At 44.2% G+C, this 14,988-nt stretch overlaps 7 non-coding genes across 7 annotated transcripts; 6 read left to right on the forward strand and 1 right to left on the reverse strand.

The window, feature by feature from the left end:
* The first annotated feature begins 3,182 nt into the window (after positions 1-3,182).
* trnam-cau lies at positions 3,183-3,255 on the forward strand. Its single transcript has one exon. It is a non-coding gene; the product is annotated as a tRNA-Met (tRNA).
* A 473-nt stretch (positions 3,256-3,728) lies between these two features.
* Positions 3,729-3,801, forward strand: trnak-cuu. The gene has a single exon. It is a non-coding gene; the product is annotated as a tRNA-Lys (tRNA).
* Positions 3,802-7,370: 3,569 nt separating this feature from the next.
* trnag-gcc lies at positions 7,371-7,441 on the forward strand. The gene has a single exon. It is a non-coding gene; the product is annotated as a tRNA-Gly (tRNA).
* A 2,244-nt stretch (positions 7,442-9,685) lies between these two features.
* trnad-guc lies at positions 9,686-9,757 on the reverse strand. Its single transcript has one exon. It is a non-coding gene; the product is annotated as a tRNA-Asp (tRNA).
* Positions 9,758-9,914: 157 nt separating this feature from the next.
* trnag-gcc lies at positions 9,915-9,985 on the forward strand. The gene has a single exon. It is a non-coding gene; the product is annotated as a tRNA-Gly (tRNA).
* Positions 9,986-10,891: 906 nt separating this feature from the next.
* On the forward strand, positions 10,892-10,964 carry trnam-cau. The gene has a single exon. It is a non-coding gene; the product is annotated as a tRNA-Met (tRNA).
* A 1,739-nt stretch (positions 10,965-12,703) lies between these two features.
* On the forward strand, positions 12,704-12,776 carry trnam-cau. Its single transcript has one exon. It is a non-coding gene; the product is annotated as a tRNA-Met (tRNA).
* Positions 12,777-14,988: the final 2,212 nt, after the last annotated feature.

Below are 14,988 nucleotides of genomic sequence, written 5' to 3' on the forward strand. Positions count from 1 at the left end.
CTGTTGCAGTGAAGGTGGTATTGGTGCTTCTCTCTCTGATGAGGCCATATTATGACTTTTACGTCTGTTCACTTCAGACAGCGAAAACCTGAGCAAATGAGATTTTACCTAAATACAAGGTATTGTCATCAGATGTCACCCAGATGTGTCTTTCAGATATGTGAAGAAAGTTGCTGGTTAATCGTTGCATATTGAAAGGGTTGCTGTGATGTTTTGACCATGCTCTGATGCGACGCAGCAGTATTAATTGTGTGACGATGTTGCCAATCTGTAATATGAAGGAGTGTATTTTTCCTATGATTTTTCCTTTTTAACTAGTGCCATTTGAAAAGGGTGGATGCCTTCTGCATGTACCCTCACCTCAGCTTACACACACACACTTAGTCCCCTTTTTATTAATTTCTACCCCCATTTCTGTCGGGGGTCACTGATTACCTTCTCCAGGTGCGCTTCATTTTGCAACTCTGTGATGACCTACCAGATGTCAAGACCACAGAGTTAGGGTTGTAAAAATCAAGTGCGCCCATGCTGGGTTGAGTGTAAATCAAAGTGGATGTACCATAAAAGTAGCATCAGCATTTTTCTAACATTATATGTTTTGGTTTTTGCGTGTGTTCTTAATTTTAACTGTTATGTTGACTTTACATTGTTTATTCCTCCCTAACTATGTACTAACTACCATCGGACTAACCCAATGACGACTTGTGAGCCTTCAGTGATCTGTGATACTTTGGAATCATGTTTTTTTTATTGTCATTGCTGTAAAGTATTTTCTATATGGTTTATGCATGGTGAAATTAAATTATTAAATATGGCTTTCAGTTGGCACTTGTCTGAATTTTGTTTAGAGCTGATTCTGCACCCAGACTGTGTACCTTTACATGAGAATATGCAATTCACCCACCTCCTTGCTAGCATTTATTGATGCATTAAAGATACTAATGTTGCAGAGGTACATTATAATATCAAAATCAGAGAAGAGTCAGAAAAGATGTCAATTTGGGCTCGTGCAACAGTGTATGGTATTTTATGAACCAGTGTTTTGCACAGAAAATTACATCTCTCAAAATAATGTAACGGAATAATGTGTTTTTAATGAAACAAATGGTTTTGATGGTGTGGTCAGATTACAACTTTCTATCTTGTTCGGTGGACATACGCATAACTCGTGAACACCATGTGATGTCGGCTCATGTTTTGCCTGCCTCCCATTGGCTGCTGCTTAATTGAAGGCGCCTGTGTCCGAAGGTGTTGTCAGACAAGTTGAAGGGAGAACTGCGTCACACCGTAGTTAGTACTCTTTATGTGGTTAGATTTTGTAGATTATCCAAAAAGTTTATGTTGCATGATTGCGCTAATTTTCGGTGAAGGAAGGGGACCCACAGAAGAAACTCACCAGCCTCTGACATTGGGAGTTGAGACTTCGGCGACGCTGCACAGTTTGAGTAAATTGCGTCCAACTCGGCGAAGTTTCTGCAGCCGGTGGCGTTAGGTGAGTTACTGTGAACTTGATACAGCAACGTTTATTAACCGGACAGCTTTTGTGACTTGTATGTAAAGGCGTGTGTGAACTGGCTAATTTGTGTATGCTACCTTAGCTAACTCAGTTTAGGCAATGCAGACCATCACGGCCGTGAAGTTTACGAGCAGCTAACAGTTAGCTTAAAAGCTAAACTGTTGCGACTGAAATTAATTGCGGACTGGCAGCCGAAGCGTTAGCTGTTCATAAATTATATATTAACATCTGTCCGACTAATTTACTTTGATTTGAACGGCGGACACGAGACTATGCTTGACAGCAAAATTTCGGGTGGGTTTGTTTTGGAATTTTCCTTTATATTTTTGCTTTGCATTGTCCGCTTGTGGCCCGTTTTTTAGCGAAGTTGTGAGTTGGCTAGTTTAAGATAGCTGGACGTAACAATCAGTGGCGTTTACAGGCAGCTATCTTAAAGGCTAAAGTGTAGCTGGAGTGAAGAGGATTAAACTACTGAACATAACTCCAAACGTGTCTGGAAATTATATCACGTTTGTAGTAGGGCTGTGCCAAAAATGTCATGTTTTTTACGTTCTTAGCCTCAGTTGAGGTTTACTAATGATGCTTCAGACGTCTATGGTCATACACAGTTAATACAGGTGCGTGCCTCTGGTTGTGAGCAGATTAAAGCTTTTTTTATTATTATTATTTTAAGACATAAAGATGTATTGGTTACTGGATCACAGGAGTCAGCTTTTGATAATGTTTATCATAAGATACTAGCTAGTACAATTCAGATTCCAGTGAGCTAACGTTAGCAACACTTCACTTGCTACCATAACCACATGTCAGTTAGCCGACATTCATGTTAAATTACAATTGCGGGTATTGGCATTCATTGACATACAAAGTTTTGGTTTGGTTATTAGATTTATTTTAACATTGAGCAGCAATGGTGTTGTTGTTGTTGCAAGTTCATTGACCGCATCAGGACACTTGATTGCAATGAATGGTGGCTAGCTTATATAGAAAGCATGGCTAGCTTGTATCTAGCATATTTGTTCCTTTGCTAATTTGGTCACGAATTTGTATTGTGAATATTGCATCAGTGATGGATGATTAGATCAGCAGCATAGATAAAGAAGTAGAAAGGAGCAGAAAGTAGAATTACTCATGTACAAGCACCTCAAATTGTGCTTAGGTGCAGCGCTTGATTAGTTATTTTCAACCACTGTTGTAAATGTACCGAAAAATTGATCAATGTTGTCCCTCTGCCACACCCAGAAAAAAATGCTATTTTGAACATCAGTATAGTCAACAAGCACAGAAAAAATATGTACATTTTTAAATTGAAACTGGAGACGTAGGGTAATGTTAGGTCAGAATTCAACAGGCTGTCCAGTGGGAGCTGTCAGCACTTTGCTCCCCTCTGGTGGACAGTGAGAAAAACTACAATAGATTATATTTGGCTTTTGTAACCGTTAGCCATTGTTGCAGCTTAAGATACAGGGGGGAAAAAGACTGCCAGTTGTGCTGTATTTTAAATGTAAGGGCATTTGGGGCTTTTGTTGTGGTCACATCCAGGGCTCATTTTTTTTTGAGGATCTCTGCTGATGTAAGGGGATATATTGTTAAGAAGTGTTTGTGGTTGTAGTTATATATATATATGTGTAGCTATTTAAAGACTTGGAGTAAAATGTGCATACAGGCCTCGTTGGCGCAGTAGGCAGCGCGTCAGTCTCATAATCTGAAGGTCGTGAGTTCGAGCCTCACACGGGGCACATGTTTTGCTATTTTGGATATATCTTTTACAACAAATGGGGTGAGCACAATCACCTTCTTACTGTACTGTGTCTGCTGAGCATAGTCATACATGAAATAGGCTCTTACAAGAGGCAGACTGATGCCATACAAGTGTATATTGTCAGGAGCAGACTGATCCATGATGATGGTTTTGCTAGTAGCTACCAAGCTAATGGCTAGATAGATGGACAGACAGATAGATATGCTTTAACAAAAAATGGATAAATCAGAAATGAATACATTGGGTGATTTAGCTTCTTCTCAATTACTGAACTGCTACAGCTCATGTGTAGAACAAGTTAGCTTGCTAGCGCTTATAGCACTATCTTGGACAGATGATGCATTAGCATGAGCTGGTTCGAATGCAGATATTGTGTAAGCCTAAAGGCTACAATGACCTAGACAGCCAGATGAGACGTTTTTATAATTTGTGTTTTTTCTACTGCTCAGCGCCCGGCTAGCTCAGTCGGTAGAGCATGAGACTCTTAATCTCAGGGTCGTGGGTTCGAGCCCCACGTTGGGCGAATAATTCTTTTCTTTTTCTCTTTCCCACCTGGAGAGCGCTGGTAACACAGTGAGGATTGTGTTTTTTTGGAAGCTGGAAAGTGCCAGAGGAGATTCACCTGGCTGCATGGACAATCGACTAGCTCACCAACAGACCACAGTATGTGAGGCTTCATGACTGTGTGTCGGATGTGGCAGTTTGCAGCACCGGGGCTCCGCAGGGTACTGCGCTCTCTCCTTTCCTCTCCACACTCTACACATCGGACTTCAGACACAATACATAGTGGGAGCGAGGCACTGCCATGCTGACAAAAATATGTGTTATCGGGGCTATTCGCCATGATATCTGACTTATCAGAATGACGTCATAATTTCCTGTTAAAATATCAAAGTAGCAAACAGTAGTGATAAGAAGTATTGCATTTTTTTTAGCTGTTGTTGTACAGTGTAATGGCATGTGGCAGGAAAGATTTCCTGTATCTGTCCCTTCGACAGCGGAGCTGTAGCAGCCTGTGGGAGAAGGTGCTCTGCTGTCTGTCCACTGTGTGATGGAGAGGGTGCTGATCATTGTCCATGATGGATAGCAGTTTATTCAGCGTCCTCCTCTCCACCACAGTCTGAAAGACTCAAGTCTGAGTCCGAGTACAGAGCCAGTCTTATTGATGATTTTATCAAGTCTGTTGGTGTCGCTGGCTCTGATGCTGCTGCCCCAACATACAACAGCAAAGAAGATGGCGCTGGCAACCACAGACTGGTAGAAGATCTCCAACATTTTGCTGCACACGTTGAGGGATCTCAGTTTCCTCAGGAAGTAGAGTCTGCTCATCCCCTTCTTGTATACAGTCTCTGTGTTGGATTTCCACTCCAGTCTGTTGTCAATCACCACTCCAAGGTATTTGTAGTCCTCCACCTCCTCCACCACCTCCCCTTTGATCCATAGTGGCTGTGAAGGCGTCTTCTTCCTCCTGAAGTCGATCACCATCTCTCTGGTCTTGCTGATGTTCAGCCTCAGGTGGCTTTGTTCGGACCACTCAACAAAGTTGTCTATCAGTGTCCTGTACTTCCCCTCCTCTCCCTCTCTTATACACCCGTCAACAGCTGAGTCACTGAGAACTTCTGCAGGTGACATGGCTCAGAGTTGTACTTAAAGTCAGTGGTATATAAGGTGAAGAGGAAAGGAGAAAGCACAGTCCCCTGCGGAGCTCCTGTATCACTGACCACCACATCAGACAGCCCGCTGCCCAGACGGACAAACTGTGGCCGGCCTGTCAAGTAGTCAGTAATCCAGGAGATCACTGCATCGTTAACACCCATCCACTGCAACTTCTCACCCAATAGCAGAGGTTGAATGGTGTTGAAGGCACTGGAGAAATCAAAGAATGTGATCCTTACAGTGCCTCCTCAACCATCAAGATGCATATGGGCTCGTTGCAGCAGGTGGAGCACTACTAAATGGGGGCTGATAGGCAAACTGCAGAGGGTCCAGGAATGTCTTCACCTGTGGACTCTCCAGGACTTTCATCACATGGGATGTGAGGGCGACTGGTCTGTAGTCAGCTGGGTCAGATGGCCTTGGCTTCTTGGGGACTGGAACCAGGACGTCTTCCACAGCCTCGGGACTTTCTCCTGACTCAGGCTCAGGTTGAACAGATGTTCCAGTACAGGAGACAGCTGGCTAGCACAGGTCTTCAGGATCCTAGGTGTGATGCCATCAGGGCCTGCTGCCTTTCACTGATTGAGTCTTTCCAGCTGCCTCTTTACCTGACCTGAAGTCACAGTTGGGTGGTTTGTGCTGGTGTCCTCAGTGGGGGAAGGGGAGGAGGAGGAGAAGGAGGGGGGGCAGATGGAGAGGTGATGTGCGGGAGAATGCTGGGGGGGGGTGCTCGCCATTTGGGACAGTGTGGGTGGCAGGGGGCATCTGAGAGGTGGCAGGAGGTGAGCTAAACCTGTTAAAAAACTGGTTAAACTGGTTTGCTCTGTCCAGGCTCTCTGATGTCTGCCTGTCCTTCCCCTTGATCCCTGTGATGTGCTTCATTCCCATCCACACATCTCTCACACTGTTCTGTTGGATTTTGGCTTCCAGCTTCCTCCTGTAGTCGTCCTTGTGTTTCCTCAGCATATCTCGGAGTCTGTGCTGCACTCTCCTCTGCTCCTCTCTGTCTCCAGACCTGAAAGCCCTCTTCTTCTCATTCAGAAGTGCCTTCAGGTCGGTGGTGATCCAGGGCTTGTTGTCGGAGAAGCAGCATACAGTCCGGGCTGGCATGGTGGTGTCCTCACAGAATCTGATGTACTCTGTGATGCAGTCGGTCATGTTGTCAGTGTCCTCCCCATGTGGCTCACAGAGTACATCCCAGTCTGTGGAGTTGTGGTCTGACCTGCGGGGGGGGCGTCAAATGCGTCAATGGTGTTGGCATAAATAAGATCCAGGGTTTTAGTTTCTCTGGTGGGGCAGTCGATGTACTGATGAAAGTTATTTAAGGTGTTGTTCAGTGAAGCATGATTAAAATCACCTGTAATAACCATGAATAATCTGGGTGTTCAGTCAGTAGGTTAGCGACGGTGGAGGTGATGACGTCACAAGCTACCGCTGCATCAGCTGACGGGGGGATGTAAACAGCGATAGCAATGGTGGACGTGAACTCCCTCTGTAAATAATACGGGCGCATTCCCACAGCCAGCAGTTCAATGTCGGGGGTGCAGAGACGTTCCTTCACGCTAACATGTCCGGGTTGCACCACCTCTCACTGACATAAAGTGCAAGTCCGCCACCCTTTTTCTTCTTCAGACTTTTGGAAAAGTCTCTGTGTCCCCATACCAAACTGTAACCTGGGACGTCAACGCTGCTGTCCGGGATGTGCGAGTGCAGCCATGTTTCACTGAAGCAAAATAAGCTACACTCACGGTATTCCCTCTGGGTCTTCACCAGCGCTGCCAGCTCGTCCGTTTTATTCCCCAAAGACCTCACGTTTCCCGTTATAATCACTGTGACTGCTGGTTTGTGTCTTCTCCTTTTTTCCCTCCTTTTCACTCTACGCAACTTCTGCAGGACCGCAGGTCTGTCTCCGGGCAGCAGCACAGGTTTACACAGCGCAATCAGCTGGGCGCGCAAGTAAACAATGCTTCCACCGTGGCAGTTCCCAGTTCCCAGTTACAAAAAGTAGGGAAAGTAAAAGAAAAACACGGAGAAGGGTAGCAAACTTAAGTCCAGCCATTGTCACAACTCTAACGAACAGGTTGTGATTGATCAGAAAAACAGAAAAAAAAAAGAACGAACGGACAAATAAACTAAACTTTAAAAACACGACCGGACCGGAGCTGATGATGACAGGCTGCCACCTGGGACGGCGCCAAAAGCTGATACACAGTGAGATTGTGGAGGAGTACAAACCTGGGTGTACACCTCACCTGGGTGATCGTGGACTGGTCCACGAACACTGATGCCCTGTATAGGAAGGGCCAAAGTTGTCTCCATCTCCTGAGAATACTGAGGTAATATGTAGTACTTGGTTGATGTCAACCAACATTTGACCTTGCTGTAGCAAAAACCTTTTTTTTTTTCGGGTCTAAGAGAAAAATGTTTAGCATCTAAGCATTGGTGGTTCAGTGGTAGAATTCTCGCCTGCCACGCGGGAGGCCCGGGTTCGATTCCCGGCCAATGCAGTACACTTTTCACACTTTGTACAAAACGACTTGATAGATATACTTTATTTATCCCAAGCTGGGAAATTGCAGTGCAGCAGCAGCATTACACACAGTGAAATAAGTGAAAATAAGACTATAAAGAACAAACTATACATAATAAAAATATAAAAATAGCGAGCAGTAAAAAGATTATATACATAACAAAATAATAAAATAGCCAAATAGTAAACAGTAGTAAAAAGTATTGCACAAAAGGAATATCAAATGCAAATGAATATCAAAATAAGAATATCAAAAGCAAATGGCAGTGAATATTAAGTGTACCATGACTGTAAGAACAAACTATATATAATAAAATATCGAAATAGCAAGCAGTAAAAAAATTATATACATAATAATAAAATATCAAAAGCAAACAGTAGTGGTAAGAAGTATTGTATTATTGTTATTATCTTCAGCTGTTATTGTACAGTGTAATGGCATGTGGCAGGAAAGATTTCCTGTATCTGTCCCTTCGACAGCGGAGCTGTAGCAGCCTGTGGGAGAAGGTTCTCCGCTGTCTGTCCACTGTGTGATGGAGAGGGTGCTGATCATTGTCCATGATGGATAGCAGTTTATTCAGCGTCCTCCTCTCCACCACAGTCTCAAAAGACTCAAGTCTGAGTCCAAGTACAGAGCCAGCCTTCTTGATGATCTTATCAAGTCTGTTGGTGTCGCTGGCTCTGATGCTGCTGCCCCAACAAACAACGGCAAAGAAGATGGCGCTGGCAACCACAGACTGGTAGAAGATCTCCAACATTTTGCTGCACACGTTGAAGGATCTCAGTTTCCTCAGGAAGTAGAGTCTGCTCATCCCCTTCTTGTACACAGTCTCTGTGTTGGATTTCCAGTCCAGTCCGTTGTCGATCACCACTCCAAGGTATTTGTAGTCCTCCACCTCCTCCACCACCTCCCCTTTGATCCGTAGTGGCTGTGAAGGCGTCTTCTTCCTCCTGAAGTCGATCACCATCTCGCTGGTCTTGCTGATGTTCAGCCTCAGGTGGTTCTGCTCGGACCACTTGACAAAGTTGTCTATCAGTGTCCTGTACTCCCCCTCCTCTCCCTCTCTTATACACCCGACAACAGCTGAGTCATCAGAGAACTTCTGCAAGTGACATGACTCAGAGTTGTACTTAAAGTCAGTGGTGTATAAGGTGAAGAGGAAGGGAGAAAGCACAGTCCCCTGCGGAGCTCCTGTATCACTGACCACCACATCAGACAGCCCGCTGCCCAGACGGACAAACTGTGGCCGGCCTGTCAAGTAGTCAGTAATCCAGGAGATCACTGCGTCGTTAACACCCATCCCCCGCAGCTTCTCACCCAATAGCAGAGGTTGAATGGTGTTGAAGGCACTGGAGAAATCAAAGAATGTGATTCTTACAGTGCCTCCTCCACCATCAATATGCATACGGGCTCGTTGCAGCAGGTAAATGACAGCGTCATCGACTCCTAAATGGGGCTGATAGGCAAACTGCAGGGGGTCAAGGAATGTCTTCACCTGTGGACTCAGCTGGGCTAGGACCAATCTCTCCAGGACTTTCATCACATGGGATGTGAGGGCGACTGGTCTGTAGTCAGCTGGGTCAGATGGCCTCGGCTTCTTGGGAAGGAACCAAGCAGGACGTCTTCCACAGCCTCGGGACTTTCTCCTGACTCAGGCTCAGGTTGAACAGATGTTCAAGTACAGGAGACAGCTGGCTAGCACAGGTCTTCAGGATCCTGGGTGTGATGCCATCAGGGCCTGCTGCCTTTCGCTGGTTGAGTCTTTCCAGCTGCCTCTTTACCTGGCCTGAAGTCACCGTTGGGTGGTTAATGCTGGTGTCCTCAGTGGGGGAAGGGGAGGAGAAGGGGGAGGAGGAGGGGCGGCAGATGGAGAGGTGTTGTGCAGGAGAATGCTGGGGGGTGGTGCGAGCCATTTGGGACAGTGTGGGTGTGTGGGAGGCAGGGGGCGTCTGAGAGGTGGCAGGAGGTGAGCTAAACCTGTTAAAAAACTGGTTGAACTGATTTGCTCTGTCCAGGCTCCCTGATGTCTGCCTGTCCGCGATAGCAATGGTGGACGTGAACTTCCTCTGTAAATAATATGGGCGCATTCCCACAGCCAGCAGTTCAATGTTGGGGGTACAGAGACGTTCCTTCACGCTAACATGTCCGGGGTTGCACCACCTCTCACTGACATAAAGTGCAAGTCCGCCACCCTTCTTCTTAAAAAAAAAGCTGTGTGCACTCCCCGTCGGGGAATCGAACCCCGGTCTCCCGCGTGACAGGCGGGGATACTCACCACTATACTAACGAGGAGTTGATCACTTCAGAAAACAGTAACACTTCATACGTTCTGATGCTGTGTATTCAAGATTTTTTTAGTCATTGTACTTCACATATACTGAAAGTTCTGTGTTGCCTTTGTCGTCCAGTACGTATGATGCTGGAGTAGGTGATTAGCACTGCATCAAATGCATTGGTGGTTCAGTGGTAGAATTCTCGCCTGCCACGCGGGAGGCCCGGGTTCGATTCCCGGCCAATGCATAACTCTTTTAACAAATAAATCAATTTCAGAGACGGTCAACAACCCCAGGAGACATAGTCACTGCATAGCAGATTATGCTCACTCCAGAGCTACTACAGGCTGCCACCTGGGACGGCGCCAAAGCGTGAATGAATAAGCTGATTAGGAGGGGCAGCTCTGTTCTGGGCTGCCCTTTGGACTCTGTGGAGGAGGTGGGAGAGAAGAGGCTGCCGGTGGATAATTTAAGTTTGGCGTTTTGTCATCAATACAAGGACTCAAATAGACACTGAGTATTTTACTTATTTCTTATTTGACTTATTTTTCATTTCTATTTTAGCCATGAATTTGTTCAGCAGGGGCTCCAAGCAATTCCCCTTCTGGATGAGGCCTCAGCTTCTTAACTATTAGCTCACTCACCGCAAAACATTGTCTTTGTCAGAATGCGGTCTTGGGAAAGCTGCTTGTTGGACACCAAAACTCCCCCGAAAAACATTAACTTTATCTAAGTGCATTTGTTCTGCTCATACAGAGCCCCCTACACCCACACAGACTGTTCCTTCCATGTGGGTGTGGTGTGGGGGAGCAGGGGGCAGGGGTGAGCACAGCTACCTGCTTGAACATCAGTAAGACAAAGGAGATGGTGGTTGACTTCAGGAGAAGGACACTACCACACTCACCGGTGAACATCCAGGGGGAGGACATTGAGACAGTGGACAGTTTCAAGTACCTGGGTGTTCACCTCAACAATAAACTGGACCGGTCCCACAACACTGACGCCCTGCACAAGAGGGGCCAGAGGATCCAAGTGGTAAAGGTTGCTGACCCCTGATCTATTTTATCAATGAATTTGTTGAGCAAGGGCTCCATGAAGCACATGATACTAGACTCCTGCTACTCCGACTGCATTTTTTTCAGGTTTCTCCCAGGCCTCGTTGGCGCAGTAGGCAGCGCGTCAGTCTCATAATCTGAAGGTCGTGAGTTCGAGCCTCACACGGGGCATGTTTTATTACATATGTGGAACAGGCATGACAGGTTGGTACATGGGTCTTCAGTGGATACAAGCAGAGATGTTATGATGTCGAATGATTGGTGGTAATTGCTGACGTCCTTGTCACGTGCCGCCTGAAGAAGTCCAACGCACATGTTAGTGGTGGTTGTAATTGATCTCAGAGTGTTTGTCTTAGGATGGCTTTGGCTTTTCATCAGTAACTCTTTTGCACCGAGTCCACCTTGGACATACTGCTCCTTCCTTTTTCTGACCTCACCTTCACTAGAAAAATGTTCTGAGGCAACTTATTATTGCACTGTTTTGATGGTGATAAATTAATGTTTGACGTGTGGCTTGTTGTATAAATGTAACAGGTGTGTTCAAGCAATAGAGTTATAATTCACCAAAAGTCCATCCTCAGTATTTATTTTCACTTTCTCATATCGTTTTCATGTTGGATTATTTATTTTTCGTATATTGTTATTTTATTTTGAAATTTGTTTTATTTTGGTGACTTCCTGTAAGGACGGCACGCCCTGTAATTTTGCGGTACTCTCCTCAGACGGCGCGAGATTCTGCTGAGGAGAGGTAAGTTCATATAGTCGCTTTTGTTCTCAGAGCTCAAGCACGGGGACTGTACTGACTTTATTTCATTTTACACAGGTTTGTGAGCTCATGGTTTGTCATTCATTGATGTCATAAAAATTGCCACTGTTGAGTGTAAAAATGTATTTTAAAGGAAGTTTGATGCCAGAATTCATAAACAAAGATTTTGAAGTATATGATCAGACAAATATTGAAATGTATTTGTATTTCCAAATGTTATGTTGAATGAATAATATGAATTTATAAAAACGTGCATTAGCTCAGATGGCACGAGATTCCGCTGAGGAGAGAGGTGTGCATGTTGAAACCCAGACGAGTTGCTGTACTGACTTTATTTCTTTTTACATAGCTGGTTTGAAATAAGCCCTGCTCCAGTGGCAAAACAGCTATAGTCCCCGTCTCATCCATTTGCACAACACAACGCAGAGATTTATCCCAGTGAGACGGGTGGTAGGCCAGGCCAGCTACATAAACACCACAAAACTTGACAGCTTACTATCACTGAGTTTGACGACAGGTTTTCCCTTCAACAAGGCACTACTTTCCAAATTCCCCTTCTGAATGAGGCCTCAGCTTCTTAGCTATTAGCTCACTCACCACAAAACTTGCCTGCATAACATTGTCTTTGTCAGAATGCGGTCTTGGGAAAGCTGCTTGTTGGACACTAAAACTCCCCCGAAAAACATTAACTTTATCTAAGTGCATTTGTTCTGCTCATACAGTTTATCTTATTTTTTTGTCCTCTTTCATCACGGCAAGAGGGTCCCCTCAATCGAACTAGTACACTGGCTTGACTTCAAGCTTGACTCCAAGCTAAGGCCATTGTATAAATCAGGCATCTCAAACCGGTTCCATAAAGGGCCACATGGCTGCAGGTTTTCATTCCAACCCAGGAGGAGCACATCAGGCCAACCAATCAACATCAAGGGATCACTTAGTTATCAGCTGAAGCCTGAGATCAGCTGATTAATTGATTCCAGCCTGGTGTGTTCCTCCTTGGTTGGAATGAAAACTTGCAGCCACGCGGCCCTTTATGGAACCGGTTTGAGATGCCTGGTATAAATGGACCAAATCTGATGATTTGACAAATAGTGACGAATGTGAAATGAGTGCTCGGAAACCATCCATTTTTTCTATTTTCCAAGCCTTGTTGGCGCAGTAGGCAGCGCGTCAGTCTCATAATCTGAAGGTCGTGAGTTCGAGCCTCACACGGGGCATGAATTCTTTTTATATATAGGACTGCCCTCAGCCAGAGTGCCAAGCCAAAGAAATTAATCATCTCGCATAAAGTTTGACGCTCTGCATGTGCTTTTGTTTTCTTGACAATCACCATGATGCATTAATGTGATAGCAACTGCTACACCCACGTTGCATTCAGGGACCACTCATAAGAACTTTTTAGTCACACAAGCAGTAGGCGCAGTAGGCGGTGTGTCAGTCTCATAATCTGAAGGTCATGAGTACAAGCCTCACACGGGGCATTTACTTTGTTTAAGGTAGATATTCGCCTGCATGTTAGTAAGCTGAATTCATCCTTTCGTTGCATTTCCTTGCTGATGGACCATGGTCGTGATCAGATTTGTCTCCAAATATTTGAAATGTACTCAGTCTCCTTTCTCGTTTGGTTTCTCTGGAGCTCTCAGAGTGGTTTTCTGAAAACCTGCCTGCTTTTCCCAGTAGAATACAAATAGACTTCTGAGAACTTATTGAGCATACAGATGCTGATAGAAATAAACTTTGCTGCAGGAATAGTTTGAGAAGTTTTCATGAAGATTTTGATCATTTAACGTATGAAAATTTGTTACCAGTGTAATTCCTTGTAAGCAATATAAAATCAAGCTGAAGTTTCGGTTAAAAAAAAAAAGGATCAGAAAAAGGAAACAAGAAACAATCCAGAGCTGGTCTAGCTATTAAGCCTAAAGGTGGTGAGACCTATAATGAAAGTAGATTTCCGGTGAAGTGTCACTTTAAGAATCAGTAGGTTTGACAGTGTTTCTCCTCTTTGACAAATTACATCATTAATGTGGGTTTTAAATGTCGGATCTGTTTCCATAATAAGGCCTCTGCTGATGTTCACTTATTAGACGTTGCTCAGAGAAAATGTAAATAAAGTCACTATTGAGACATGAACCAGACTATCGATGTGTCTACAGTAATACATCTCAGCCTGAGGAAAATGGCTGTACTATTTTCTTCCAAGGGCAAACAAGTAAAGAATTTTCTGTGTCTTCTCAGTTGAGCACCAGGCTTTCCTAAAGTCTCTACCTCTGTGGCCTGAAGACAAGGGGGACATCCTGGGTAGTCGTCCAACTGAGTAGCCCCAGGATATTCAAACACACCTTGACTCTGCCCTTTGTGTAGTGGAGGCAGAGAGTTTTTCAGTGACCATGGAGGGCAGAAAGTGACATCTAAAAAATAATGCAACACTGTATTTAAAATACATAGTGCACATTATACTCTCCATTACTTTATAGAGCTTTATTGCAGCTGTTTGAAAGCAAGTTCGCTACATCAACTAAAAAAGTGATGATGTCAGTGTTGTGTTCACAGCTTGTTTCCACTGTGTGGCCAAAAACATCAGTTAATGGTTAGAATTGTTCCATTTCTGTCTTCCAGCACTCAGGTTGTTGTATGAACCTTAAACATTTACATGAAGAGATCATTATCTTATGTGCTTGAATGTAAGTGATGGGGAACAAAATCCACACTCCTTGTAATGTGTAAAAGTGAATTCCTTACAATACCTGTTTTATTTTCCTTTCAGCATGGACGGTTTCTGGCTCCAGACATTTGCTCAAGTCAAATGCAGCTCGTGCACTACAACCTTCAAGAAATACTTCTGACACCTCACCATATACTGTATTACAACCAACCCACCTCTCATACAGTCAAAGCAAAAATTGGACACTTTTCTACATAATCTTCTTCTGAACGGGAGACATTTGTTGCATTAAATTATATTATTGGTTATATTATAGGTTTTCTGGGTTTTTCCTCACCCTGTTTGTATGAACAATGAAAAAACAGATTTTCTCATATAAATTCAGATAATCTTCAATATTGGTGGGAGTCTGGGTGGTCTATGGTGACATTTCTTTGTGTATGGAAATTGTTTGCCTATTGTTAGATGCCTTTTGTTATAAATGGTATATTTTTTCTGTAATATTGTGTTGGTTATTTTTTTCCATGTAGAATTAAATGACCATTGCCCAAGAAGAAAATGTCCTGTGATTATTTGCTTTTTCTGCATTTGAATTAATTTGAAACATATGAAGGAAAACAGTCTGAACCCACTATCAGTAAATGCCAAGGCTTTGCAGGAACAATCTTGACATTCAGACTGAACGTTTACAGAAAGCATGGCTCATGTGTTTACTTTCTGCATTACGCAACCTTTAGAATCAGACTTCAGGGTGGAACTTTCCCACA

The sequence above is a fragment of the Chelmon rostratus genome, chromosome 24 (assembly GCF_017976325.1).
Source record: "Chelmon rostratus isolate fCheRos1 chromosome 24, fCheRos1.pri, whole genome shotgun sequence".
In the NCBI taxonomy this organism is placed as follows: domain Eukaryota; kingdom Metazoa; phylum Chordata; class Actinopteri; order Chaetodontiformes; family Chaetodontidae; genus Chelmon; species Chelmon rostratus.